Raw genomic sequence first — 26396 nt, 5'->3', positions numbered from 1 at the left:
GAATTTCTAGGTTGGAAGAGACCTCAAGATCATCAAGTCCAACCTCTGACCTAACACTAACAGTCCCCACCAAACCATAACCCTAAGCTCTACATCTAAACGTCTTTTGAAGACTTCCAGGGATGGTGACTCCACCACTTCCCCGGGCAGCCTGTTCCAATGTCTAACAACCCTTACGGTAAAGAAGTTCTTCCTAACATCTAACCTAAAACTCCCCTGGCGCAACTTTGCCCAATTCCCCCTCATCCTGTCACCAGGCACGTGGGAAAATAGATCAACCCCCACCTCGCTACAGCCTCCTTTAAGGTATCTGTAAAGAGCAATAAGGTCACCCCTAAGCCTCCTTTTCTCCAGGCTGAACAAGCCCAGCTCCTTCAGCCGCTCCTCGTAGGACTTGTTCTCCAGGCCCCTCACCAGCTTCGTTGCCCTTCTCTGGACCCGCTCAAGCACCTCGATGTCCTTCTTGTAGCGAGGGGCCCAAAACTGAACACAGTACTCGAGGTGTGGCCGCACCAGAGCCGAGTACAGGGGAACGATCACCTCCCTAGCCCTGCTGGTCACGCTGTTTCTTATGCAAGCCAGGATGCTGTTGGCCTTCTTGGCCACCTGAGCACACTGCTGGCTCACATTCAGCTGACTATCCACCATCACTCCCAGGTCCTTCTCTGCCTGGCAGCTCTCCAACCACTCATCTCCCAGCCTGTAGCTCTGCTTGGGGTTATTGCACCCCAGGTGCAGGACCCAGCACTTGGCCTTGTTAAACTTCATGCAGTTGACCTCAGCCCATCGGTGCAGCCTATCCAGATCCTCCTGCAGAGCCTTCCTACCCTCAAGCAGATCGACACACACACCTAACTTGGTGTCATCTGCGAACTTACTGAGGGTGCACTCAATGCCCTCATCCAGATCATCGATGAAGACATTAAAGAGGACCGGCCCCAGCACCGAGCCCTGGGGGACGCCACTAGTGACTGGCCTCCAACTGGACTTGGCTCCATTCACCACGACTCTTTGGGCCCGGCTATCCAGCCAGTTTCTAACCCAACGAAGCGTGCGCCAGTCCAAGCCAAGAGCAGCCAGTTTCTTGAGCAGAATGCTGTGGGAAACAGTGTCAAAAGCCTTGCTGAAGTCAAGGTAGACCACATCCACAGCCTTTCCCTCATCCACCCAGCGCGTCACTTTGTCATAGAAGGAGATCAGGTTTGTCAAGCAGGATCTGCCTTTCATAAACCCATGCTGACTGGGCCTGATCGCCTGCTTGCCCTGCAAGTGCTGTGTGATGACTCTCAAGAGGATCTGCTCCATGAGCTTCCCTGGTACTGAGGTCAAACTGACAGGCCTGTAGTTTCCCGGGTCTGCCCTCCGGCCCTTCTTGTAGATGGGCGTCACATTTGCTAGCCGCCAGTCAACTGGGACCTCCCCCGATAGCCAGGACTGCTGATAAAGGCAGGTCATGCCTGACGAACATGATCTTCTTCTATGACAGAGTGACGCGCTTGGTGGATGAGGGAAAGGCTGTGGATGTGGTCTACCTTGACTTCAGCAAGGCTTTTGACACCGTCTCCCACAGCATTCTCCTCAAGAAACTGGCTGCTCTTGGCTTGGACTGGCGCACGCTTCGTTGGGTTAGAAACTGGCTGGATAGCCGGGCCCAAAGAGTCGTGGTGAATGGAGCCAAGTCCAGTTGGAGGCCAGTCACTAGTGGCGTCCCCCAGGGCTCGGTGCTGGGGCCGGTCCTCTTTAATATCTTCATCGATGATCTGGACGAGGGCATCGAGTGCACCCTCAGTAAGTTCGCAGATGACACCAAGTTAGGTGCGTGTGTCGATCTGCTTGAGGGTAGGAAAGCTCTGCAGGAGGATCTGGATAGGCTGCACCGATGGGCTGAGGTCAACTGCATGAAGTTTAACAAGGCCAAGTGCCGGGTCCTGCACCTGGGGTGCAATAACCCAAAGCAGAGCTACAGGCTGGGAGAGGAATGGTTGGAAAGCTGCCAGGCAGAGAAGGACCTGGGAGTGATGGTGGATAGTCGGCTGAATATGAGCCAGCAGTGTGCTCAGGTGGCCAAGAAGGCCAACGGCATCCTGGCTTGTATCAGGAACAGTGTGACCAGCAGGGCTAGGGAGGTGATCTTCCCCTGTACTCAGCTCTGGTGAGGCCGCACCTCGAGTACTGTGTTCAGTTTTGGGCCCCTCGCTACAAGAAGGACATCGAGGTGCTTGAGCGGGTCCAGAGAAGGGCGACGAAGCTGGTGAGGGGCCTGGAGAACAAGTCCTACGAGGAGTGGCTGAGGGAGCTGGGCTTGTTCAGCCTGGAGAAGAGGAGGCTCAGGGGTGACCTTATCGCTCTTTTTAGGTACCTCAAGGGAGGCTGTAGCGAGGTGGGGGTTGGCCTGTTCTCCCACGTGCCTGGTGACAGGACGAGGGGGAATGGGTTTAAGTTGAGCCAGGGGAGTTTTAGGTTAGATGTTAGGAAGAACTTCTTCACTGAAAGGGTTGTGAGGCACTGGAACAGGCTGCCCAGGGAAGTGGTGGAGTCACCATCCCTGGAAGTCTTCAAAAGACGCTTAGATGTAGAGCTTAGGGATATGGTTTAGTGGAGGGCTGTTAGCGTTAGGTTGGAGGTTGGACTCGATGACCTTGAGGTCTCTTCCAACCTAGAAAATTCTGTGTGATTCTGTGATTCTGTAAATGATGGACAGTGGCTTGGCCAGCTCCTCTGCCAGTTCTCTCAGTACCCTTGGGTGGATCCCATCCAGCCCCATCAACTTGTACACATCCAAGTGCCGTAGCAGGTCACCAAACAGTTTTTTGTGGATAGTGAGGGCCACATCCTGCCCCCCATCCCCTTCCATCAGCTCAGGGTACTGGGTATCCAGAGAACAACTGGTATTGCCGCTAAAGACTGAGGCAAAGAAGGCATTGAGCACCTCCGCCTTTTCCTCATCTCTTGTAACTAAGTTTCCCCCTGCATCCAGTAAAGGATGGAGATTCTCCTTAGTCCTCCTTTTTGTGTTGATGTATTTATAGAAACGTTTTTTGTTATCTTTAACGGCAGTAGCTAGATTGAGCTCCAGATGACCTTTGGCATTCCTAATTTTGTCCCTGCAAAAGTTACGTACCTCAAAACTGCATTTGAAATACATCTAACAAGAAAGGGGCAATAGCTGCTTTTGAGAGGACCACCACTGGGCAGAATGGAAAAAACAAAACAAAACAAAACAAAACAAAACAAAACAAAAAAAAAAAAAAAAAAAAAAAAAACCACAAAAAAAACCCACTGCAGATTGTCTGGACATTGTGACCTGGGATAGGGATATGTCATAACTTCCTTGATTCTCCTCTGTAAGGAAATGTTCCAAGGAAGCTGAAACACGCACTACTGGTTGATAAAGACATAGAATCTATGACACAATAACTGTAAGAAGAAATGGCTTGACTATGTTCAAGAAAAGCAAAACAAAGCAATAGCAAACACCATAAAACTTCTCAGCAGAAGTAATTGGTACAGATCAGTGCAAATTTATTTAATCTAATAGATTTATATAAATTACATAAATAGAAGACTACATCCACTGAGATAATTCAGTGAATTTATGTTTCTTTCCCTTTTTGTTCCCCTGAATGGCCTTTCTTCCCCTTATTTTCAAACCACCTCCTTCGTCCCTGCTTCTGGAGTCTTCCTCCTCTTCCACATAAGCTGCCATTAACCCTATACAACAGAGTGGTGCACCTTCCATTGCTGACATATGTCTGCTCTTCTGCCTCCTCACCCGTCCCTCCTGGCATCACTGGGTGACAGCCCCTGCTCTCACAGGGATTTTAAATCCACAGATCCAGGCTACAGATCTCAGAAATCCTGCTCAGTGGGATTCTGACAACAGAAGAATGGGAGATAAGAACATAAAAGCAGCCCCAATGTGGTGCCCCATCAGGAAGCCAACTAAATCTGATAGACAGTCATCTCTGACCTAGAAGTAGGAAAGGGATGAGCATTTAGAGAACAGAACAGCAGCTCAGAAAACCTTTATATGGTCTGTAATCAGCCAGCAACACCTAAAAAACAGAAAGTATTTGTCCAGGTCTTTACTTCTGGGATAATCAAATCAAGTCCCACCGCCCCCTCCCCCCCCCCCCCACACACACACTCACAAGTTACATATGTGTTTGTATTTCTATGTTTCCTCTCCTTGTTCCCCACTTTTACTGTGCAGTGACTACCAACAATTATTTTACAGAGAGACTCTATAACAAGCTTACAGGATGCCTTTAGTAATAAGATAATTATTTCTAACTCTATAAAAAATTATAATTTTTAATTTAAAAAGAAATCAAATAAAAACAGCTTTCATCTTTCTTGCCATGTGAAGAAAACATTCTCTGCCTACAACTCAAATTATCATTCTCTCCTTTGTGCAAAACGAATTGACCCAGAAAACTAAAAGGGTAGGAACCCATATTTGCTGTGCTTATTCAGCAGCCAAAAGTTCATGAAAAACACTGTTGTGTATCACATAGCAACCACTTGATGCCTATTGTTAAAATACAGTAGTTATTCAAAAAGTAAAATCTTGCATTCTGTAATAAGAACCCAGGCTGCAATGTGTGTTTACTGTTTTGGGGAAATAGTCATCTTGCCATTTTTTCTTTTTCCATAGCCTTGGCATATTTGGTCAGCTATGCAATGCAGTTACCCACAGGAGAAAAAAAAAGAAACAAAAGAATTTTCCTCCAGTGTTTAACTCACAAGATAATGTGCATTCAAAGCAACACATCAGATCACTATTCAGAGAGTTAAAATGCACACTATTTTTATGCAGTAAAAATGTGATATTCTAGAGGAAGTGTGTGAGGAAGAAAGGGAGAAAAACTCATCACTTTGTGATTGAGTATTGTACGTTCTACATTTTTACCTCTTCCCAAAGTAAACTACCCCAAATGGGTGAGGCAGTAGGTCTCAATCTTTGTCCCTTCCAACTGAACTATTGTATTCTAAAATCCTTTATAGAGGCACAAATGTCAATGTCACAACTGCACAGTTGCAATTCTGCCCAGCACTATTACCTGTCACTTCAGCTGTGCAGGTGTAGAAACTTCACAGGCATCTCCCATTTTACCTTTCCTCCAAATATTTTGTGGTAATAAATGGTAAAAAAAAATAATAAATAAAATAAAGGAGGAAAGAAAGTCCACTGTAGACTCCAAAAAAATATCAACAATTTCTGCTAATTGAGCCTGTTTTACTCTAACATATTTGAAAAGAAGCGACTGGTTGCTTAAGCAATACTGGCCTTCCCTCGTCTCCATGAAAGATGGAGGACAAACAGCTCTCAATTTCATTCACAGATGCAGAAGACTGTCTATTTAAATTATCAAAGCAAGGCCAAAAGGGTTCTTTGAAACAACTGCTGAAGAAGATGAAGAAAAGAATAAGAAAGATATAAACTCCCTTGTAGGTGCTATTATGTGCTATTACACAAATAGCACAACTTAAAACTTGAAGATAATGGCATATTTAATACCAGAAGGGAATGGCAGACTTGCTTAGCATAACTTTGAGATGTTTCATCAAGGCTGTGTACAAACAGGTGTGCAACATTTTTGCTGGCTGTAAGATGCTCATTAAGATTATTTGCTTATCTGAAAGACTGCTTAAACTCCTTTTAGTAGCAAAAAGTAGGTATAAAAAGGGAAAATGTGTGAACTTGTATGTTTTTCCAGAGAAACTTGAGCCTAGCTGTATCCAGGTAAGTATGTGCTGTTTCTATAGTCTCCAAAAAGAAAATTGAATGGTAGGCAGCTAATCCCAGATGAATGAATGGAGCTTGTAAGGAAATGTGAGAATGAATTACGTACCTGGGAGCAAAGAGATAGGGGTTATGATTCTAGAGAAAGATGTTTGGCTGCTTGCAAAACAACATAGAAAACACGGATGGATTGAAGTTGCAGCTAGCTTGCTGAAGTTGTTTCTGCTTCTCTTAATAATACTCCTTCACTGGAGGTAAGAGAAGAATGAAGAAAAAAAAAAAAAAAAAAAAAAGAAGTCTTCCTATTAACCACTGGCTTACAAATGTGTGTATTCAAACATAAGTGCATACCCCAAAAATATTTGAGTCAGTCAAAAGTTGGATCGGTACGTACTTATAGACAGGCATTGTCTATTCAAAGGAAAAACTTGATTTGGTCACTGGTCAGTGACCTGGCCATGACAGGATCTGGTAATTAGATATGACTTTTGAATAGCTGTAGTTACAATGGTACAGTCATACATGATTTATCAGCAATATACTGGCATACTTGATGAAACAAAGCACAAGCTATTATTATTAGTGCACAACTAAAAATTAGGAAAATAATAAAAATAATAATATCCTCTAAATAAATAAAAATAATAATCCTCTGAAAATAATAATGCTCTAAAATAATAAAAAGTATCTATTGAAGGATAATGCAGAATTTTCCTAGCACAACTCAAGTTCTCTCCTGAAAAATGTATCTCTATTCTCATGCTTCTCTAACAGGTTCCCAGCACTGGGTCTGGTAATTTATGATTCACCAAAATACTGCATAGAACAAAAACGGAATACCTACACTGCACCTATGCAAATCACTAAGAATAATTGACTCTAAGGACCAGTAAGAACAAAACCCAAAACCCCTATCAAACATTTATTGAGGTTTGAAGAAGTCAAGAGAAAGTGTATTATTTTTTTTTAAATGGGGATATATTGGGATTTCTCTAACAATTGACTTGTTTTGCCTGCTTTTAGCTAAGGATCTCAAAGAGCACTCCAAGTGTTAATTAAATTACAAAGCATTTTCGATACAGGTAAATGGTATTATGCCCACAGGGGAACCAAGAGAACATTTATGCTTCATTACTAAAGTCACACAAGTAATTCAGTGACTAGTAATATAACACAAGACTAGTTGCTACTTCTTCCTGATGGCCTCAAAGGAGATAAAAATTAGTCTTAAAAGATTAAAATATTTTCCTCTTGTGCTTTTCTACCTTCAAAAATTAGGCTTTTTATTTTATTTTTCTTACTCTACTTACTGGTAGGCAGAGTAAGGCTTACTGGTACTTTCTTTCAGAATCACACAAAAGAGACCGCTTCCTAGTCTACATAAGTTCATTCAAGATCACAGTACAGCAATACAGACAGAAACCTAAGCAAGGACAATGAATTGTAATCATGCTTTTTAACTGCTTTTGCAACCACATCAGGACCCACCACACCCTGTTTCTAACCAGCCATAGTCCCAGAGACAACACGTAAGAGCCTCTATCCCACCAAAACGAAGATGGAAAGATGTGCAGATGAAATAATCACTCACTGGCCAATTCATTGACTTCCAATCCTACTTTACCAAAGAAAAAGACAAAATTCCCCCATGGAAGCCAGTCCCTCATGCAATTAATACAATCTCCCACTGAAAGGAACAACAGAAGAAAAAAAAACAACAAGGCTCTGAAAATTCTTCAGACAATGGAAAAGTCTATTCTGCACTAGAATGCACCTATTTGGGGTTGTGTGTAAAGAAATGGGGGAGAAATTTTTCACTGACAACTCTGTTCTTAGCCAAGAAAGGAAGCTACCTGTTTACAAGCCAACTTGGCTCTTTGGCTAGTACACCTGCAGGATCTAGAGTAATAAAGTAGTATGATAATGCAGTCAACATAGGAGACAGTCCAGTGACTTACAGTACAACCTAAGGCATACCTAATTAAAGACTAGCTCAACCCTTTTTGGATCTTCAACAAATTATACCTCCATTAGTAAACTGAATTTGGAGAGTACTTCATGAAAGGTTTTTCTGTTTAGTAAATAAGTACATGTATTTATTACTAAAAAGATGGAAGCATCTATTTGAAGTTGTTTTAAACATTTTGAATACAATGTTAAGGCAAGATTTTAAACCTTTCCCCTTATTTCTTGTTACATCATGAAGAATGAGCCACACAGAAGAGACGAAAATGTCTTTGATTTAAATGACCAAGACTTAAAACTGTTTTTACCATGGCAGGAAACAAAGCTGCTGCATATTTTTCCAGTAGTATTATTGTTATATGGTGTGACAATCATCTTTTTTTTTTTTTTCTTTTCCTAAAAATATGTCTAAAGAAGCACACAGTTTATGCACTGCATTCAAAATATTTTTCTTCATTTACATTGATTGCATATTTCAAATCCTTTTACAGCTGTATCGCTTAGCCTAAATCAAATAAGGAATCCACATAAATGCATACATACACTTTCCTTGTTTTTAGACATTGCTGATATTGACAAGATTAAAATATTTTTCTCATTCATTATTTATTGTGATATGATGAAACTGTAAGAGTAGGTATTTAACAGAACATCACAAAGAGTTAAAATGTGGACATAATGTTTCATTTTGATTTTACTGCAACAGTGTTAAGTGTGTTACTCCCTGACTGCAATAATGACATCTTTAGGTGATGAAGATTTAAGATGCTTTGCAAAGATGCAGTGTTACCCTAACCCTTCAGCCATGCTGATTAGTAGCAACATCAAACAGATGAACCCAATATTCCACACTGAAAGTGCGCCTATTCTGCACTGGAAAGCGTGCCATGACTCAAGTCCTCCTCTAGCAGGGATCTGGGGGAGTTTGTGCTCAGTGCAAGAGCAGCAAACTCTCACACTGCATCAGGTACATAAGTGGTATGACTGGAAAAGCCATCATAAATACACAACTCCAATGCTCCAGCACCATTGTTTTTTTGTCACAATAAATATATCTTCTGGATAATTCTTCCTCTTCTGGGGGGAGCTATTACCTGACAATAGGAGTTTGGGGTCATGCAATGCTATTCCTTCTTGAACCTCAAATACATGGTGCATATGCATGAATCTGTTTATAAAACATACATATCTTGGATTGAAAACAAGAGACATAGCACTGCACGATCCCAGTTTTCAACTCACAGTTGGGCACAATTCTGCATGTTTCTGTTGGCACAGAATTAAGGAAATGCTGAACAGAGAGCACCACAGCAAAGACACCATAACAAAAACTGGTACTGCTGGGCAGAGCAGTATCAACCTTGCCTCCTGTAGTATGTGGCAGTATCTGGGTTAGAATGCAGAAAAACACATTTTAGCCCAAATGCTTATTTTTACATTCTACAATCTATGATAAATATAGGTGACTAATCATAAGGTACTGAAGTCTTAAAATACACCCTTAACAAAATAATGTAATGCACATCTCTCTTTACATGTCAAACAATTTGCCTAACAAATCATAATAATGCAGAATGATAAAAATTCAACCATCAAGCCCAAATACATGCATAAAGATTACCATGGCAAAGAATTGTGAATTTCATTAAATATGTTAAAGGCAAAAAAATTCAGCTTTGAAAAATAGTAATCCTGTCTTTCAACAAAAATATTATAGGAAGCTATGAATTTGGTAGATCTGAATAGGATGTTGGTACATGTTTTACTAAGGTAATATAATGGCACACTATTATTAGATCACATTAATCATTACTGTGCCAAAGGCACTGACAGCACCACTGAAAAGGATTGAAAGGGCTGGTAATGGATATAAATTACCCATTGTGTGATAAAAGGATTTTTACTAAGAAGGTAAGAATAAAACAGCAAATTTCTAATATAACTGTTGTGTAAAAACCAAAATAAAAGTAATCCAGTTAGTAATATCCACAAAATCAGAAAGTAAGCACTTTTGAAAGAAGATAAAGTCACAATAAAAACTGTATACAATGTAAAATTAATTTCATGGTGCATAATATTACTATCAATTTAAATAGGTTACATGATGACCTCTATGGGGTATGGTCAAGAGAAAGGTAAGCTTTGTTAATTAGAATTGAGCATGAACTTCTGCACGTGTATTTTAAGTTTGTGGGTTTGGAATTTTGTCTTTGGGTTTTGTGGTACATTAAAAAAAAAAAAAACAAAACACTATAATGGTTTCATGACACCCCACTGAAATTCAAGACACATTGAGAGTTTTCTGTTTTTTGCACTAACATCACAACAAAAAGCCCATCTCTCAGATGGTTTTATTTGGATTCCAGCTGCTATTACAAAATGAACCACGTCTTTGATGAGCTATTTAACCATTTGATTGAAACCATTTGTATTAATAATTGTCCAGTTCTGTGCTTCTCCTTTACTCTGGCAAGTATTTCTTCATATTAGTAGGGATGCTAAGTGAATTGGTCAAACTGCATTCTTATTTACTGTATTAAACATCCACATATTTTCTCTGAAGCTGATGGAATTTTTCTAGAATCAAGTCACTATAACTCTGGTCGAGCCAGTTGTCTAGAATAAAACCCAGTAGCTCACATTCAATTAGTAAGTTTTAAAAATTGTGAGCCATATTCTTAAATGATATAAATTCCTAAGTACAGACATCAGACTTAGGTCCACGCTTAACTTTACTCATGTGAGTAATTCCATTAGCGTCAGTAATTCAACACCTGCTTATGCATTTGCAGTACTGAAGCTTTAATATGCCTGAACATCCTCTCACTTACATATGCTATAAATCAGTACTATTCCTCTGAATCACAGTTTCTACTGATTCACACGATATAAAAATGAGTGGACAATCCAGTATAACAATTATAATAAAGAAATAACATAAGAATTAGATTTAGAAGGAGAAGCTATCAGAAATTTTGATTTAAGAATCAATTAACGCATGTAGAATGTAGAATTAATTATTGGTTATTTCCTAGGAAGCTAGACTTTTATTTCAAACTGAGGGCCAAATAACCTGATTCTGATTTCACACTGATTTCCACACCAGCCTGGTTTCTCAGACTTTACAGGAGCTATTATTTTACTGCACAGGAATAGCTCTGAGGAAAATCACATACACAGTGTAGTATACCCCTCCACCCGCTGATTTTCACGGGTGTTCTTCTCATGCTAATATACGAAAGAATATGGATCTTAATAACTTGCATGAGATGTTCTATTGAACTTCTGGGAAAAAAAACAAACAAACAAACAAAAAAAAGTGATAAAATTAATTTGATCATGAGCGTCATGGATATTTTTTGTAAATCAGCAGTCTGTTGATAAAGTAATAAATTATGATTCATTTATAATAAAATTATTACGTATCAACCATATAAGATGAATGCTCATGATTTAACCAAGCAGATTTTTTTCTCAAAAAAAAAAACTATTTGTAGCTTGTGACATCCAAAAGAACTACAATAAAGAGTTTTCCTGAAGACATGAACATAATATTTTTGAAGATGTGAAAAAGTGAGAACAGATTTTAAAATCTAATTTAGGTACTTCATTTTTATGTCTTCTTTTTTTAAAAAAAAAAAAAAACAAAAAAAAACAAAAAAAAACACACAACAAAACAAAAACAAAACAAAACAAAAAAAAAAAAAAAAAAAAAAAAACACTAAAAACTCAGATGCAAAAGCAGATGAAAATATTGTTAAATAAGTAAGTTTTCTTACCAGTTACTCTTAAGCAACGTATCTGTTCCCTGGCTCCCTGGCTGAGGAAATTCTTAAAATACACAAGATAGGTACTGAAGGTCGCAACTGTAAAAAAAAAAAAAAAAAAAAAAAAAAAAAAAAAAAAAGAGAGAGAGAGAGAGAAAAATTTAGAGAAAACAATAAAAATACAAGAAAAATATTGTCAAAACTCAGTTGAATCAGACATTTACGTTAAAATATTACAATACCACCTCAAGCAGACAATCTACAGAGCAGAAGAGAGTACTGAGAATCAGAATATTAATGGGATTAACACCTTTTATTTTTTAAGCTTTCATAATGTACATGTTTGGTGGCATTTCATTTTGAGAACTAAAAAGTTCTTTCAGTTCTGGATTGTTTTGAGAGGGAAAACCTCTCCTCAAGATAATGCTGGGGAACAGAATGAAATTCTTCTGATCCTTTACCCTAGACAGTGCAGCAAAAGAGGACAAAACAGGATAAAATAAAAGTTGCATAGCATACTCCAGAAACCCAGTTATTCTTTTTGACATTGATATTCTAATCTTGCGAACTGAGTAAAAAGAGAACAGCTACTAATTGTATTTTTACTTTTTTTTTTAATTCCATTTTATAACAGAAATTAGTCCTTTGTAGATGATCTCATCTAATAAACCCCACTTAAAAGAGATAAGAGCCAGCAGTAAAAGCCAAGCCAGAATACTTCCAAGATATTTGTCAGCAGTGAATTTAGGGCCATTACATTAGTAAGCAAAATAGAAACAAAAACAAAGGGCGTTCTTAGAGCAAAATAAAGTTCATTGGACTAAAGCTATAATCTGAAGAATTTATGACTGAGAATTCTAACCATGTCTGTTCCTATGTGTGTCTAGCAAATGAAATTAAAGGTCATTTCCAAATAATACACTTTGTACATCTACATCAACCAAACTATTTCATACATCTGAGTCTGGTTCTGAAACCCCAGTTCAAGCAGCACAGCCTTAGGGCTTCACCTCACAAATACCGCTCACCCAGAGAAGTGCTGACTTCTCTGCAGAGCCCCAGTGGCTGGCTGCAGCTATCAGCATGTGCAGAACTGTATCCTTACCATCTGTGGGACATGATTAAGAGCTCAGCCATTTTATTGTATTTGATTTAACTTGGTCAGCACTGACAGGACCACACTGCTGGGCAATGCCATTTGTTGACTTGAAGGATAAACAACAATTCTGAGGACTGCTATTGATGACCATAACAATATTAAATAGTTCTGTAAATTAGGAGTTCCCTACTAAGCAGCATAGACCTCCGCTAGTGCAATGCTGATGAAACACTTCCATGAATCCTCTAAGATCTTCCTATGCCCCACCTTATCCTGACTACATACAATAATACAGTAATGCAGTAATAATGCAGTAATGCAAAATATTACTGCAAAATATCCCACTTTGTCCATGCCATCTCCTCTACTCATTCCTTGGCTTCTCCACCACACCAAACACATGCTACTTGTTTTCATTTCAATTGTCTACCACGATGTTCCCTAATCCCCACTCCTTCCCGCTCAGTTGCAGATTAAGCCACTCTCTATCACACTCTTTGAAATGCTTTCCAAGTGATAATTCTGCCATAGAACTTCTCTCACATAGAAGAATTACCCCAGTAAAAGCTTCAAACCCCTCATTTAAAACTCACATTTCCACAGTTAACTGCCAAAAATTCAACAGTAGACATCTGGTTTGCCATCACCACTGTTTCTCAAGCATAGGAACACAATTCTTTTTTGCTCTCTCCTTGTGCCTGGTTTTCTTTTACATGCCAATTGTCTCTGGTTTTATAGTTGAATTAATAACCCTAAAAGGCAAAGCCTAGCTTCTTGCTACATGTTTGACAGTGCTGGCCTTGCTGGGCACTGAGTACAAACCCCAGCTCTGTGCTGCTGCTCCACTTCCCACAGGCACAGCCAGCTCCACCAGAACCAAACCAGTGGGCAGCCAAGGCAAGCACCTACAGCACTGGCTGGACAGAGCAAAAACCTTTTGGAAATGGTTAAAAAAAAATTTGTCATCAGATTTCTTTTTTCCAAACACAAAACCATATCTAGAGAGGATTCAGGTTCCACTTACACAGGCCCATACTTTGTCAGAATTCAAATAAGTGAATTTTGGTTACAATCTCTGGATACACAGAAAAAGCAAATTCCTGAGCTGCTATATATAAACACAGGTCCCATCCAATGTTTTCAATTCCACGGTGTCTAAAAACAGTGACAGCTTGTTTGTCTGGAATCTCTGCTGCTGTTGATGTCTTAAAACCTCAAGATACACCTGTTTTAGTGTTTACTTGCAGCTCATTCAAAGTAAGAAAGCCAAGGAATAGAAACAAAGAAGATAATAAGCTGTTGGGTTTGGAAAAGATGTTATCTCACTAAACAGGTTCTTAGTACACCTACGCTGACATTGTAGACTACATTTTTACTATGCTATTACAAGGCTACTTGTGTTTAAAATAAAAAAAATAATAATAAAAAAAAAGATTTTACATACACACTCATGACTTGCAAAATTCTAAGAATGATTCTCAAGGGGCTTTCACTAAGATGCTTTATAAATTCTGATGACAGACAGAACACAGTACAGCTTCATCTCTTAAAGTCCTGTACTGATTTGTTTGGAGGCTTCATGTCATTGATCAGCATGTCAATGTCTCTTGCAATCTGCTTTCCAGTTCATGACTGTGAGTGAACCCCTCAGGTTTAAAACCTTAAATGATTTAAGGTCTGTGATACATAACCCTATGAACAAATTGGGAAAATCTGTAGCTTTACACATTAAACTGTAGCAGAAATGATTTAAAACCTTATAAAAAGATATTTTACTTACCTGTGCTAATATTATTCTAACACATTTGACACTGACTATGTAAAGGAGATATTTTAAAGGTACAGGCAGCAAGCTGCATGAAAACAAATTAGGATAGTTCCACTAAGGTCAAATTGGGCCAGTTTACTAGTGTCTAACACATTTGCTGGCACCAAAAAAAGTGGCCCTGCAAGCCACTAAAGACAAATTTCTCACAGTAACACCTACTGCACTCACATTCCTGCACAGCTGCACCGGGCTCCGTGAGACAGCCTGCCACCCACAGTCCCCGTCACTGCCCCACTTCTGCCCTCCCCTGAGACCAAGAAACCCCACAGGCCTTCAGAGAGAGGATTGCATAAAAGTACTTGTGAGGCATAATTTTTGTTCATTCTTAAACTTAAGTAGCTCATTACTTTAAATGAGCAACCTCAACCCATCGCTGAGTAATTTCTGCAGGTTACGGCCAGAAACCTAACACACAGCAAGGGAAAACAGGTGCTTGAGTGCAGACTCAGAGAACCACATCACTCTTTCCCAAATACTGAGGCTGCAAAGGCTTTGTCGTGAAGCTCTCAGCACCATCCTCGTTAAACTCAATGACCAAACTCTTGCTAATCTCAAGGGGACAAGGCTGGGACCCTCTGGGAACAAGGCACAAGTTTTGATGGAATGAGGTGTCATGCTTAACTAATTGCTCCCTATCAGCTGCTTTTGGAGGGGTTCTTGAAGCACTGCTGTGTAGCTGCCCTAGGCACAGCAAGGCTGCCACGACAGACCAATGGGCTGGGCAGAAGCATCGGTGACACAACATGCACAGCAAGTGGCCTCACAGGACAGCCTGCCCTGGCTTCTGTGTAAGTGCTGCACCTGCCACATGTGGGACAGGAGCTGTGGGGCCTTATGGGTCCATTTACTCCTCTGTGAGTTTGATGCATAAACGAAGAGAGAACAACAGTCCCCAGAGCAGGATGCTGGGATAAGTCTGTATTTTTCTGTTGTTCACTAAAAACACAAGACCTGATGGCACGTTTCTCAGGACAGTGCATGGGTTCAAGCCATGCCCCTGTGGCCAGCCTGGCCACATCCGAGACATGCTATTGTCTCTCCTGCACCGGGATCACGCCTTCCTGCCCCAGCACACAGGGATCTCCAGCGCTTGAAACAGCCTACCTGTAAATAAGAGGTTTATAATTTAGGTTCACCATTTTTTTTTTTTTTTTTTAAATGACTATCTCACCATGGCAGGATTTGCACACATCTTCTGGCAAACCTGCAGTGTTTAATCCAACCTCCTTTCACGAGAGCTTATTTACATCACCACAATCATGCAACAAACTGCCACTCTCATTTTCCCTCCTGCCAGCAAAGAGAACAGGACAGGGATGCACATGATTTTGACTTCTGGGGAGCCAAGGGGTTTGCAAAAATGTTTTATCTGAGAGGCAACCCTTTTCAGCTCCTTAGGCTTTTCTATGCACATTGGTACTTCAAACAACCCAGTACGCACTTGTTTTGCTCAGCTTCCACCTTGCTCTGTTCGTTGGCACTAGTAACACCATTGAGCTGCCCCCACTAGGGCTAGCTATCAGTTGTAAAACTGATCACTTGCTTCAGCACGGTGCTGCTCCTGCCCTTCATGTTTGGGCCTGACCAAACAGCCCTGGAAGCTGTCAGGCACTGCTAGGCCTCGTGGCCATTGGGTCAGGCCTTGCTGCAAACTAGCAAATGATATCTGTACCACTGGTGGTAAGCGTGGTTTAGCTGTGATTTGGTGCTTGCAGCCATTAATTCGGAATGGGGTCTGACCTGGACCCAGGGGGCCCACACGGTGCCCAGTGAACCAGCACCATGCTCCCACTGGCATCAGCAGGAGCTGTGCACACAGCCAGGGCTGCACCATTCTCCGACAATGGGACACTGGGTGAAAGCCTTGCCCAGAGCCGAGCGAGGAGCCCCCTCCTCACTGCATGCACTCCATAGCAGTAAGGCGGCTGCAGGCCTGAGGTTACTCTAGCCCCAGGGTGGGCAGCTCCTGCCCTCCCTCCTCGCCAGGACCTGCTGTGCTGAGGGTAGGGTGCTCCTGGGGCTACCCCACAGCCCAGCCCCCAGGACAGCCCCAGGGCCTGGCACTGGACTCCTCATGCCTGAACCCCCATCCTGTGACACCCCTGAGTGCCTGGGGGGGTCTTCACCTGGACTTTGTCCCTCCGAAAGCTTTGGTTAAAAACACAAAAGGTAAGCCGGCCGGCTGATTAGGCACTCCTCAGACATCCTAAACTTACTTTCCACCAATATGAAAAATACCCTCAACAGGAAGAAAATCTGCTACCTGCTCTTTCTTCCTCTGGGTTTTCTGGATACATGGGATGAACAGACATTTGTAGCAATCTGACTGAGTGAGTTATAAGAAAACATTATGAATTTAAAGTAGTACAAAAAAAAAGGTTTCCATCACCTCTGTGCCTATACCATGACACACGCCTCCTAATATATTAAATAATAAAAAAGCCATGGTTTTCTCAACCAATCAAATTACGCTACTGTCTCTTTAATAAACAAATCCATGTGCACATTAACAGTGTTGAAAATTCAATTTAAACTCTTTGTCTGTTGCTGCTTACTCTAAAGATGGTCTTTCTTAAACAACAGAGCACCAAGGAGTCGTTAGGGCTCTCTCTTCATTACTTCAAAAAACCAATCATTAGACACCAGAGTATATACGTAATTAGAAAATCACTTCCTTTGCAATCCAAGCTAAGTAGTTTACATACTGTAATTACAGGGACAAAATCAATTTTTAATCATTTCACTGATTGGGCTCATCAGCTCTGTGGGAACATTGTAACCTGCTTGTTGTGCAAAAGCAACATCTGGGCTAAAACAATTACCCTTTGTTTGCTACAATATTCCTTAAATCTTTTTGCTTGCATAAAAAAAAAAAAAATGAAAACACGGAGACAAGATATTTCGATGTCTTTTTGTCCTTGATCAACATATATCCTAAAGTACCACTTGCAATGAGAGTTTAATGTTCCTCAGAATTTACTGTTAAACAGTACACTTCCAAGGAATGTATTTTTTCAGTGAGATAAAAGTATCTGATTGTTTTAAAGAACCATTCAGCTGGCTAATTGTTCCGTAGCTAACACATGGTATTCAAACAACCCACACATTACAAAAGCTCATCTGGATAATAATGGACAACTATTATTGCAATGGTTTACACTTTTCTAATACAAATGAATGGATTTTATCAAAATTTGAAAAAAATTCCAAGAAGCTGGGTATGTGTGAAAAATAGATGGTATGAATTGGCAAGGCAAGGCTAAGCATTTTGTTCTCTTAATAGGAAATGACCTCATTTACACTGGAGTAATAATTAGTACTGCTTCACTGACAGTTAAGAAAAAAAGTTTCACAGTATAATAAGGCAGCATCTCCTTTGTTAAGATCTACATTGATTATTAACCCTTGCCAAGAAAACCCAAATTTAACTCTACATTATACGTGCTAATGCTACGGCAAAGGCCCCCAAGTGCTGCTAACGAAGGCTCCTACCCTACACCCGCCAATGCCTGCAGCTGCTGCGTGGCTGGTATCAAAGTGGGCAGGATGGCATGTCAAGGCTTGTTAGCTGAGGACATCAACATCCGAAATATTTTCTAGTTGGTGAAGGCTGGGCAAGGCAGCTGGGGGACAGGCTCCTCCGCCAGCCTGCGGAGAAGCTGTGGTGCTAGCAAGTGGAAGAGAAGCCCTACAGTTACCCAGAGACCGGGCATGCTCCAGGCAGCAGCAAGCTGAACTCCCTCAAAGGTACCTCTTCCTGAATAACTTACACAACATTTAGGTGAAAATATCTTGTATTTTATTCAGTAGATGCTTTTATATATATATATAAATATAAAATAAGGCCCTCATTAAAACCAGTATATGTGTCATATTTTCAGGCAAATATATGTTAAAATATCACTTTGAGTATGAAATAAAGCATTTTGAGGGCTTAACTCATTAAAGAAAAATATAAGCAAAGGAAAAAAATATATATCTGTGGGTAAGGCTGGATAGATAAGGGCCAGAAACATATTCCAGCCCTACAAAAGTTTAAGATTTTTATTTTCTCCCTTACATTCCAGAAAAATCACAATCTTCTGAAGAATTCCATGAAAAGCAGGCATCCCTCCTGTTCCTCTCCCTCCCCACCCACCACTGCCCCAGGACAGCCAAATTCACAGCAGAGCAAAGCCGAGGTCCCTGGCATCCCACACCCTCCACCTCCCATCCCAGCCGAGCACACCCACCTGTGGCCCCTCACCTTGGAGCTACTCCACCTGAATAACATAGTTCAGTATTCCCTGCCCAGAAAATCCTCCTTATGCAAGGCCACATCTGAAAAGCCGATCAGGCTTCAGGCTTGAACTCCCCCCAGCCAAGCACATGAACCAACAGCCTCACAGATAGCACAGGTCCTTCACCTTCCACCCATTTGATTAGAAATTCTATCCTAATCGTCATTGTTGACATAAAAATAGTCAAAATTGGCACGTTCCAATTCAAAAGCAGTTTATCAGAGAACCCCCAGGCAGGAACCACCCTAATCCAAATTCGGCTCTGATTTAAGCACACCACACTTCTCTGAAGCAAAGGAAACCACATCTAAACAGGTAAATACAGGCTGAAGATGACATAGGAGCAACCAGTAAAAAACAAAACAGACAATTACTAACAGCAAAAGCTTCCCCAAAACAAAACAGACAATTACTAACAGCAAAAGCTTCCCCCTCTCAAATAGCACAGTGTGCAGCAGCATATCCCCACTGATGAAGGCCATATTAATTTTTGCCCGCTGCCCAGATGTCCCAAGGAAATAGCAGCAGCTGTGTCCAGCAGCAGGGCTCACCTTATGCACATCCTTCATCCTTCCCCTTGCGCCTGTCCTAACATGGAGGACAAGCCCCTTCAGCCAATTCTGAGAGGGGGCCATTGAAAGCAGCCTCCTCCCAAAATCAGCCACCCCCTTACAGGCAGCATAGGGAGGTTCCTGATAAACATGTTACTTCAAGAGTACCAGCACCCAACACTGACTTGGTACCAAAGGTGAAGGAGGTAAGATGCAACCTTTGTGCTAACACCTACATTAATACTCAAGCTTGGGACAGCATACATGAGCAACCCAGCCTCAACACCATTTAAAATACTCCGTGAGCCAATTCTTCATTCACACAAAATAAGGTTCTTGTGAAAAACCCCAAAATATCAACCTTAGACTCTTCTGAAGATCTGCAGGACTATTTCAACTCAGTTAATGTCCTGGGTTTGTAGCACTTGTATGTACAATTAAAAGCAGAAGTTACAAGACTTGAAGGACAAAGCAAACTGACTATCAATTGCTTGGAAGATTTAAACGTTTTTCTTTAACACAGTTAGGGATGGGTGTTGCCTGCAAGACTTCAGCATGGAAAAGTATAGGGAAACCAAAAATTTCAGCTTATCCAGGGGCATCTCAGCAGCACCTGTTGGAAACTGGTATGTGCCAAACAATAAAAGTCATTTTTATGATATGTCTGGTTCCATAGGAGTGCCTCAAATCATAACTTTAATTGGGGTTGGTAGCAATAAAATATATATACATATATAAATATATGTTCAAGTTATAAGGGTGTCCTGTTAGACCCTCATTGTCATCAGGAACAACTACCCATTGATACACAACTGAGCTCTACTTCTACTGAAACAATCATCAGTTCACAGACTTAAAGAGAAGAAAATATAAAATACTTATGAAATGATAGAAATGAAAAATGCATTTTCCCAAGCTATCTTGTTAGTGCATCAAATTACAAAACACCATCTGAGGCAGTTTTCACCACATCACATAAGAGGACATTTCATAAGTGATACTGCTCTCATCACAGCCTAGTAAAGAAAGAATCTATAAACAAACTCCCTCTTTTTTGTTTGTTTTACATTTTCTATGTAGAAAAAAAAATCCAATAACCCACAAAAAGATGTAGGTCAACTGTTCTCATCTCAAATCTTCCTTGATAAGTAGTGATTTAAGAAGTCTATATAAAAAATGTGTTATTCCCTTTCAGCTCATAGGGAAAAAATGATTCAGAAATAGCACATAAAAAAATATTCAATGTCACTAAAACCAGAATAGAAAATGTTTTATAGATTAACAAACATTGTAATGAATTTGAACAACCTTAACTGACTGTATACATAGCATAATGAAACGGTCTACATCCTTTCAAAGAAAAATTAGGTATTCCAGCACATAGCTTTAGAAAGGCATTGTTCGGGAAAACCTGCATTTTTTCCCAGCTACCATGTAATTTGTGAGATGCATTTTTAAATGATCTGCAACTGCAGCAGGCTTCATCAGTCAGATGATACAGATAGATAATTCACCAAACTGTCACATGATCTTCCATCAGTCTAAAAGATGTGAATATATTGCCACAAGCTTTGGGAATAATGGGTGCACCTGTTTACAGTGTCACCTCTGTTTGCTAATTGTCTCCTTGAGCTACATTTTACTTCTAATGCATTTATTTTTGACAGGCAGTGTCTATTTAGAAATCACATTACTTCAAGTGCAATTGTTCTTTTGTCTATCAAGTAAATGAAGTGTTGTTATACAGATTTCAGGTTCTGATTAGTGAAGTATCAGCACACCACAAAGGTCAATCAGTTATTTACCTGAAGTAACAGAAGTATGACAGGCCTCCTAGATATCCTCTAGATCATGGTATAGCTCATATCAGTATTAATATTATATATATTGTGTGTGTGTGTGTGTATATATACATGCAAAAAAAGGTGCATATATTATGCAAATATACTAAATGTTCTAAAACATACAGTACTGCACACAGAGTAAAACAAGAAAAAACTACTTGAACAGAAATGTCAACAGACCCAGCTCCTCTGCTCAAGTATTTGAGCTAAGCTAAGCCAAAGTAATGGTGAAAACTAAGAGGTCAGTCCCGCAAGCATTTTGCAGTGCTGCATGCACATCACACTAACAGAACTAATGTTTCAAAATCTCTCTCTCTCTCTTTTTTTTTTTTTTTTTTTTTTTTTTTTTAAATTGTGCTTCCTTCTTTTTATAGAACAGTGAAGCAAAATTTAGTTAAGGTTACTTGCATTAGCTTCAACTAATAAGATGCCTTAAGAAATTAAGAGGAGCCACTTGAGGTCTAAGAAAGACCACAGAGGATTTTTAGTGACACCCATACCCTCATGTCTGCAATGCTTCCAATGTTCAGTTAAATAACATGTCTCGATAGGTACAAAGCCATGTCTTTATATACAAGTACAACTATACTACCAAACAGGAAATTTTGAAAACCTAAGTCGGCACATTGATCACACGGACACTTCGTTACATATATATTGATTCCGTAAAAATATATATATATAGCATTTTAACTTTTCATTACTGAGGTGGAAAAATAGTACTGCTGTAGTAGCAGCAGAGGTTTGCCAAAGCCTCATTATTTCTGGTGTACATCTGTCCACGTTCCATCTCCCCACGCATATGTGAGGACAAGGCAGAAGAGAAGCGTACAAGCGCAGTACTGATGTCTCAAAGCTGTGGATGCCACCCCTGTTAACACCTACCCTACCTCAAGAGGTCTAGGTACAAGTCTCTGTACATGCACAGCAACCTCAGGGGCTTAAGAGGGAATTCCAGCCACCACGAAGTAACCACTTTACTAGTTTGCCAAAAGAAACAGACACAAAAAGCCACACTTGCCTTAAGTCACATTCTAGATTGGCTCCCAGGAGCATTTCCCTGCCTTGTTCACTAAAGCACTGTGTATGTTTTCTCTGTGTTTAGCATATGCTATGTAACCTGAGCAGGGCTTCTATTGTTCCAGTAGTTGTTTTTCTAAAGTATGTTCCCATCAGGACCATAATTACATGCAAAGCACTAGAGTTAGAGTCATTCATAAAGTCACTTAAAATTTTATCTTAACAATTTCTAGCAAGATTACAGCACATCTTGAAACAGAATATGGAAGAAATCATAAAGCTTGGTCACAGATGCAAACCAATGATAAAGTTACGATTATTCTGAGTCAGTTTATTTATTCCAAGAACCAAAACACTACAGGAGAGTCTTCCCTGATATATTTTGAAGAACATTTTTCAAGTATTTGTGCAAATGTAAGCACAATTTAGGTAGAGTTGATAATTCCTGAGCATCTTATATACCTGCATTTATGAATAAATCTTGTGGAAGCTTGAGCCTGAAGTTCTCAAACAATATTTCCCCTGCAGCTTCTGAAGTTAAAATCACAACTGCCATACACTTAGCAGCAACTATATCGTCAGCACTTTTCAAAAAGGCAATGGATGTGGAACTGCCATTTGCTCATAACCCCAACATGTCCTACCATAGCCTGAAGTTGTACACTTTCCACAGAAGTGATTTATTTTCTGCAAAGTTATTTAATATTTTTACCTACCTCCAGAATTACTGTTTTCTTTTACAGAACAACAAGCAATCTTTAGAATTATTCTGCATACAGAGAAGTGGGTACTCTCTAACAATAAAGCTGCTTGCCTAAGACCAAATCCTGCAAAGTGCTCCTTTTGCACACAGACAGTCTCCTTGAAATCAATGAGTTTTCTTGAATGAGCTCTTCGCACAAGTAAAAGGATCAGGTCCTTAAACACCAGAAAGTACAGACAACTGTGGTAACATAAAGCATCAAACAGGAGGAGGTCACCACAATGGAGTGAAGTAGAGTCACCTACCCCACATGGTTAATGGAATGTGACAGGCCAAATTCAGATCAAATGTGAACAGGTACACTTCCCTGCCTGCAACAAAATCTGTTGAAGAGGTCTTAGCTTCGCTTAGCCTGTAGTTTGAGGTAGTAGCAATGCAATTAACCAGCATCGTCAATGAATAACCAAAGCCAACCAGCATTACAATAGCCAGAACAACACAGACACTCCAGAGACGCAGGACAAGTGTGTCTACCTTCCAATGCCCATGGCTAGACTGCAGGTGACCACCCTGCTCTGGAGCCTGCAAAGTCTCTGGAGACCAGAGGAGAGATTCAGCATGATGCCATCTGCAGGGATCCAGGGGGCACATTTGCCAGACAGCTCTCCAAAACCACAAAGGCGATTGTTTTCCTGACCACACGGGTTCCTGTGTTCCTGGGCAGTCTGACAGGAGTGGTGGCACAGCAGGTGCCAGGCCCTGCACCCTCACCACACAGGCCCCAGGCCTCCTGTCAGGCCCCTGCAAACACCTCACACCGCCAAAGAGCTAACCAGCCTTTGGCCCTGCTGTACTTCAACTTCTAGACCACTGCACAATCGACAATGGAAATACTTAATTCCATTTCAGTCACCACACTTCTTTTCTTTTTTAATATGTATTTTAATATTGGAGTGAAGGTGGTGCGAGCACAGTTCTTCCAAGCAGAACTAATCCTCCTGTGAGGATGGCCGAGTCCCCCAGCCCTCACATCAGAAGTGCAAGGCACCATGGTTAGCTGGGGAGACAGCACACTGCAGCAAGTTGTAAAACAAGGATAAACAACAAATTTTATCTTGGTGGCAACTTTCGTTTTCCCTCTGTCACCAGGGATGTGCAAGAACAGGCATGGAGTGTGTGCGGAGGCACAGGGAGGACATGTGCGCCAACTGAGTTTATAGTGAAGCAGGGGAGCACGTGGGTGGCAGCAATTTAAAAAGCAGCTGTGTGTATGTTTTTCCCGGTTAGACTGTGAAATCACAAATAGTGGAATCAGCACAGTAAGCTTAAAACCATGCTAACCCACTTGGCTGCCTTTTATTGTTAACTTTGTGTCTATGTTTTTCCTTAGTTTCTGAACACCGAACACTCTCTGCCCCAACTACCTCCTTGTATTAGGAAAAAAAAAAAAATTAACTAAATATTGCTAATGTAGTGATAAAATGGTGAAGAATGAGGAAGTACTATAAAACAGGACATTTGTGGCCAAGCCTTTGGAACATTCATATAGTTACATATATTTTCTCTAAGTAATCAGGAATGTATTGATATTTTGAAATTATGTATCCGTAATAACACAAAAGTACTTAAGAACAGAAATAGACAATAATGGAAAATGCAGTCAACTGTTGACAACATATAGAATTTCAGAAAATAATTTACAGAGAACAGCACAGCAGATGAGTCAAAATTTTCTCAAAAATATTTCTTGCCTCCGATAGTCCAATGTAATTCATTTTCTATCTCTGTTCATTAATCATTGTTAAAATTAGTGATCCATTTCTTCCACTCTGCCATCTGCACTCAGCTTCGTAACAAACATGACACCTTCCTGCATAATAAAACCTGACAACTACGAGGATGCATTTCCAAATAGCTTTCTGCATATTTGCACCTCTATAACTGATTCCGTTGTCAGACAAAAGTGGATTATTTAACCAGAGTTCTTTCTTTATCAATTCAGCACACAGATGTGTGTTTGTGAGGGAGCGTGTGTGTGCATGTGTGTATAAAATGATCAAGTAAAAATTGGTTAATTTGAATTAAAAACAAGATATACCAGATATCTTTGAATTCTCATAGTAGGTAAATCATATATATGTACATTAGTTTTAACCTTCTACAATGAAGTTTAAGGATGTAACGTTTGGATTGGTTTCATCTTGTAATGTTTGCATACACAAGAATTATCCTGACACTCCAATTTCCTCCAAAGAGAAAAAAAAAAAATCATATCCAGCTCTGTTGTTTCCAAGCCTTTGATCACTGACAATTTCAAATAAATATTTTTAAGATAAGACAAAATATCCAAGCAATGAAAAGATATAAAAAAGTGCACAGATAAATAATTAAAATTCAGGATGTCATTTTAATCCTGTTCAGGCTAGCCTTCTAATCTCCTGGTGGCAGACAGGGACCAGAGAACAGGGTGAGGTTCTTGGTCTCTTTCCATTCCATCAATAGACTTGGAAAGTCGTGGCAGCAGCACGTCTGAATGGTCCCTTCATAAATGCTAATTACACTTAGATCCCACTGATTAACAGAAGCTGCAGTTCTCAGCACACTGAAAATCAGGCTAATGGCAGGAACATTAGGCTATACACACACAAGTCAACAGGAACCTCTCCATCAACCTTGAGGAATCTGGTACCCTTCTCACAGCTATGCTTAACAGAAAGCACCCAGCCAAGGGGTGAGCAGAGCTGGTGAGCTACAGAAGCTTCGCTCCTCTTCTCTCAGCATGTGATAGGCATTAGACAGCATAGACGTAGACAGTATGTGAGGGGGCACACCAAAATCCTCTGGAAGCAAAAACTGGTTACCAAGGCCTGTTAAAACCCTTTCAGTCCAACCTGAGAAGTACACTAATAATTATCTGGAATTGGAAAAGAGTAACCTTTTCCAATAGGTAGGGTTACCATCCCATAGTAACCTTATATTTGCCTAAAGCAAGTCCTGCAGGTGCCTTGTAATAGTAGACAGAATGACAAATACAGAGTACAAACTGGGAACTTCTGTTACTTTTTCAGTCAGTTCCCTTATTTTTTAATTCATTGTCATGAACATACTCATACTCATGTACATGCTCTGAGCCAGGTGAGCCCATGGCCACCAAGCAGCCCTCCAGGCTCAAGAGGCAGCTGCTCCACTGGCATGCATGGAGCTGCTCCACATGCACGTCTGATGGCTGCTACCTCTGAGGACAGATGAGCTCCTGGGAAGAGCACCAAGGCCGACAGCACACCCTAGTAGACAGTGCTGCAGTCAAGAGACCATGTTCACTTCCCAGCTTGGCCAGGTGACCCACTCACTAACTCCAAGTTGTCCTAATTCTGGATGTCCCTGTCTCCCATTTTTAAATGGAGATGCCGACATACTTCCTTTGTGACTCACCAATGAAAAAAGCTAGATGGTTTTCCATACATCACAAATTACAATTCATGTAACAAAATTGTATCAGCACCATGTGGTTAACAAACCTTCTCCTCTTGGCATCCCAGTTTTCATCTGTGTGTGACCTTTATCATCATTTCTGTCCTATGAACTTGTGACGG

The 26396-nt window shown here is 40.5% G+C and overlaps 1 protein-coding gene across 18 annotated transcripts in view; it reads right to left on the bottom strand.

Annotated features, from left to right (window-relative positions):
• ZNF536 (zinc finger protein 536) overlaps positions 1-26396 on the bottom strand; it is a 353866-nt gene that overhangs the window by 287854 nt on the left and 39616 nt on the right. For 14 of the 18 annotated variants that reach the window (XM_084533183.1, XM_084533173.1, XM_084533190.1 and 11 more), the window contains exon 2: positions 11491-11577. The exons of 3 other annotated variants lie outside the window; for them this stretch is intronic. The gene's annotated coding sequence lies outside the window, so the exon portion shown is untranslated. Of the gene's footprint in view, positions 1-11490; positions 11578-18651; positions 18669-26396 lie in introns of those variants that run through there. One more of the 18 variants, XM_084533189.1, reaches the window with a different exon arrangement.

The sequence above is a fragment of the Aythya ferina genome, assembly GCF_964211825.1.
Source record: "Aythya ferina genome assembly, chromosome: 12".
Classification (NCBI taxonomy): domain Eukaryota; kingdom Metazoa; phylum Chordata; class Aves; order Anseriformes; family Anatidae; genus Aythya; species Aythya ferina.
Note: the sequence above shows the minus strand (reverse complement) of the source record. Positions and strands in the feature narration are given on the sequence as shown.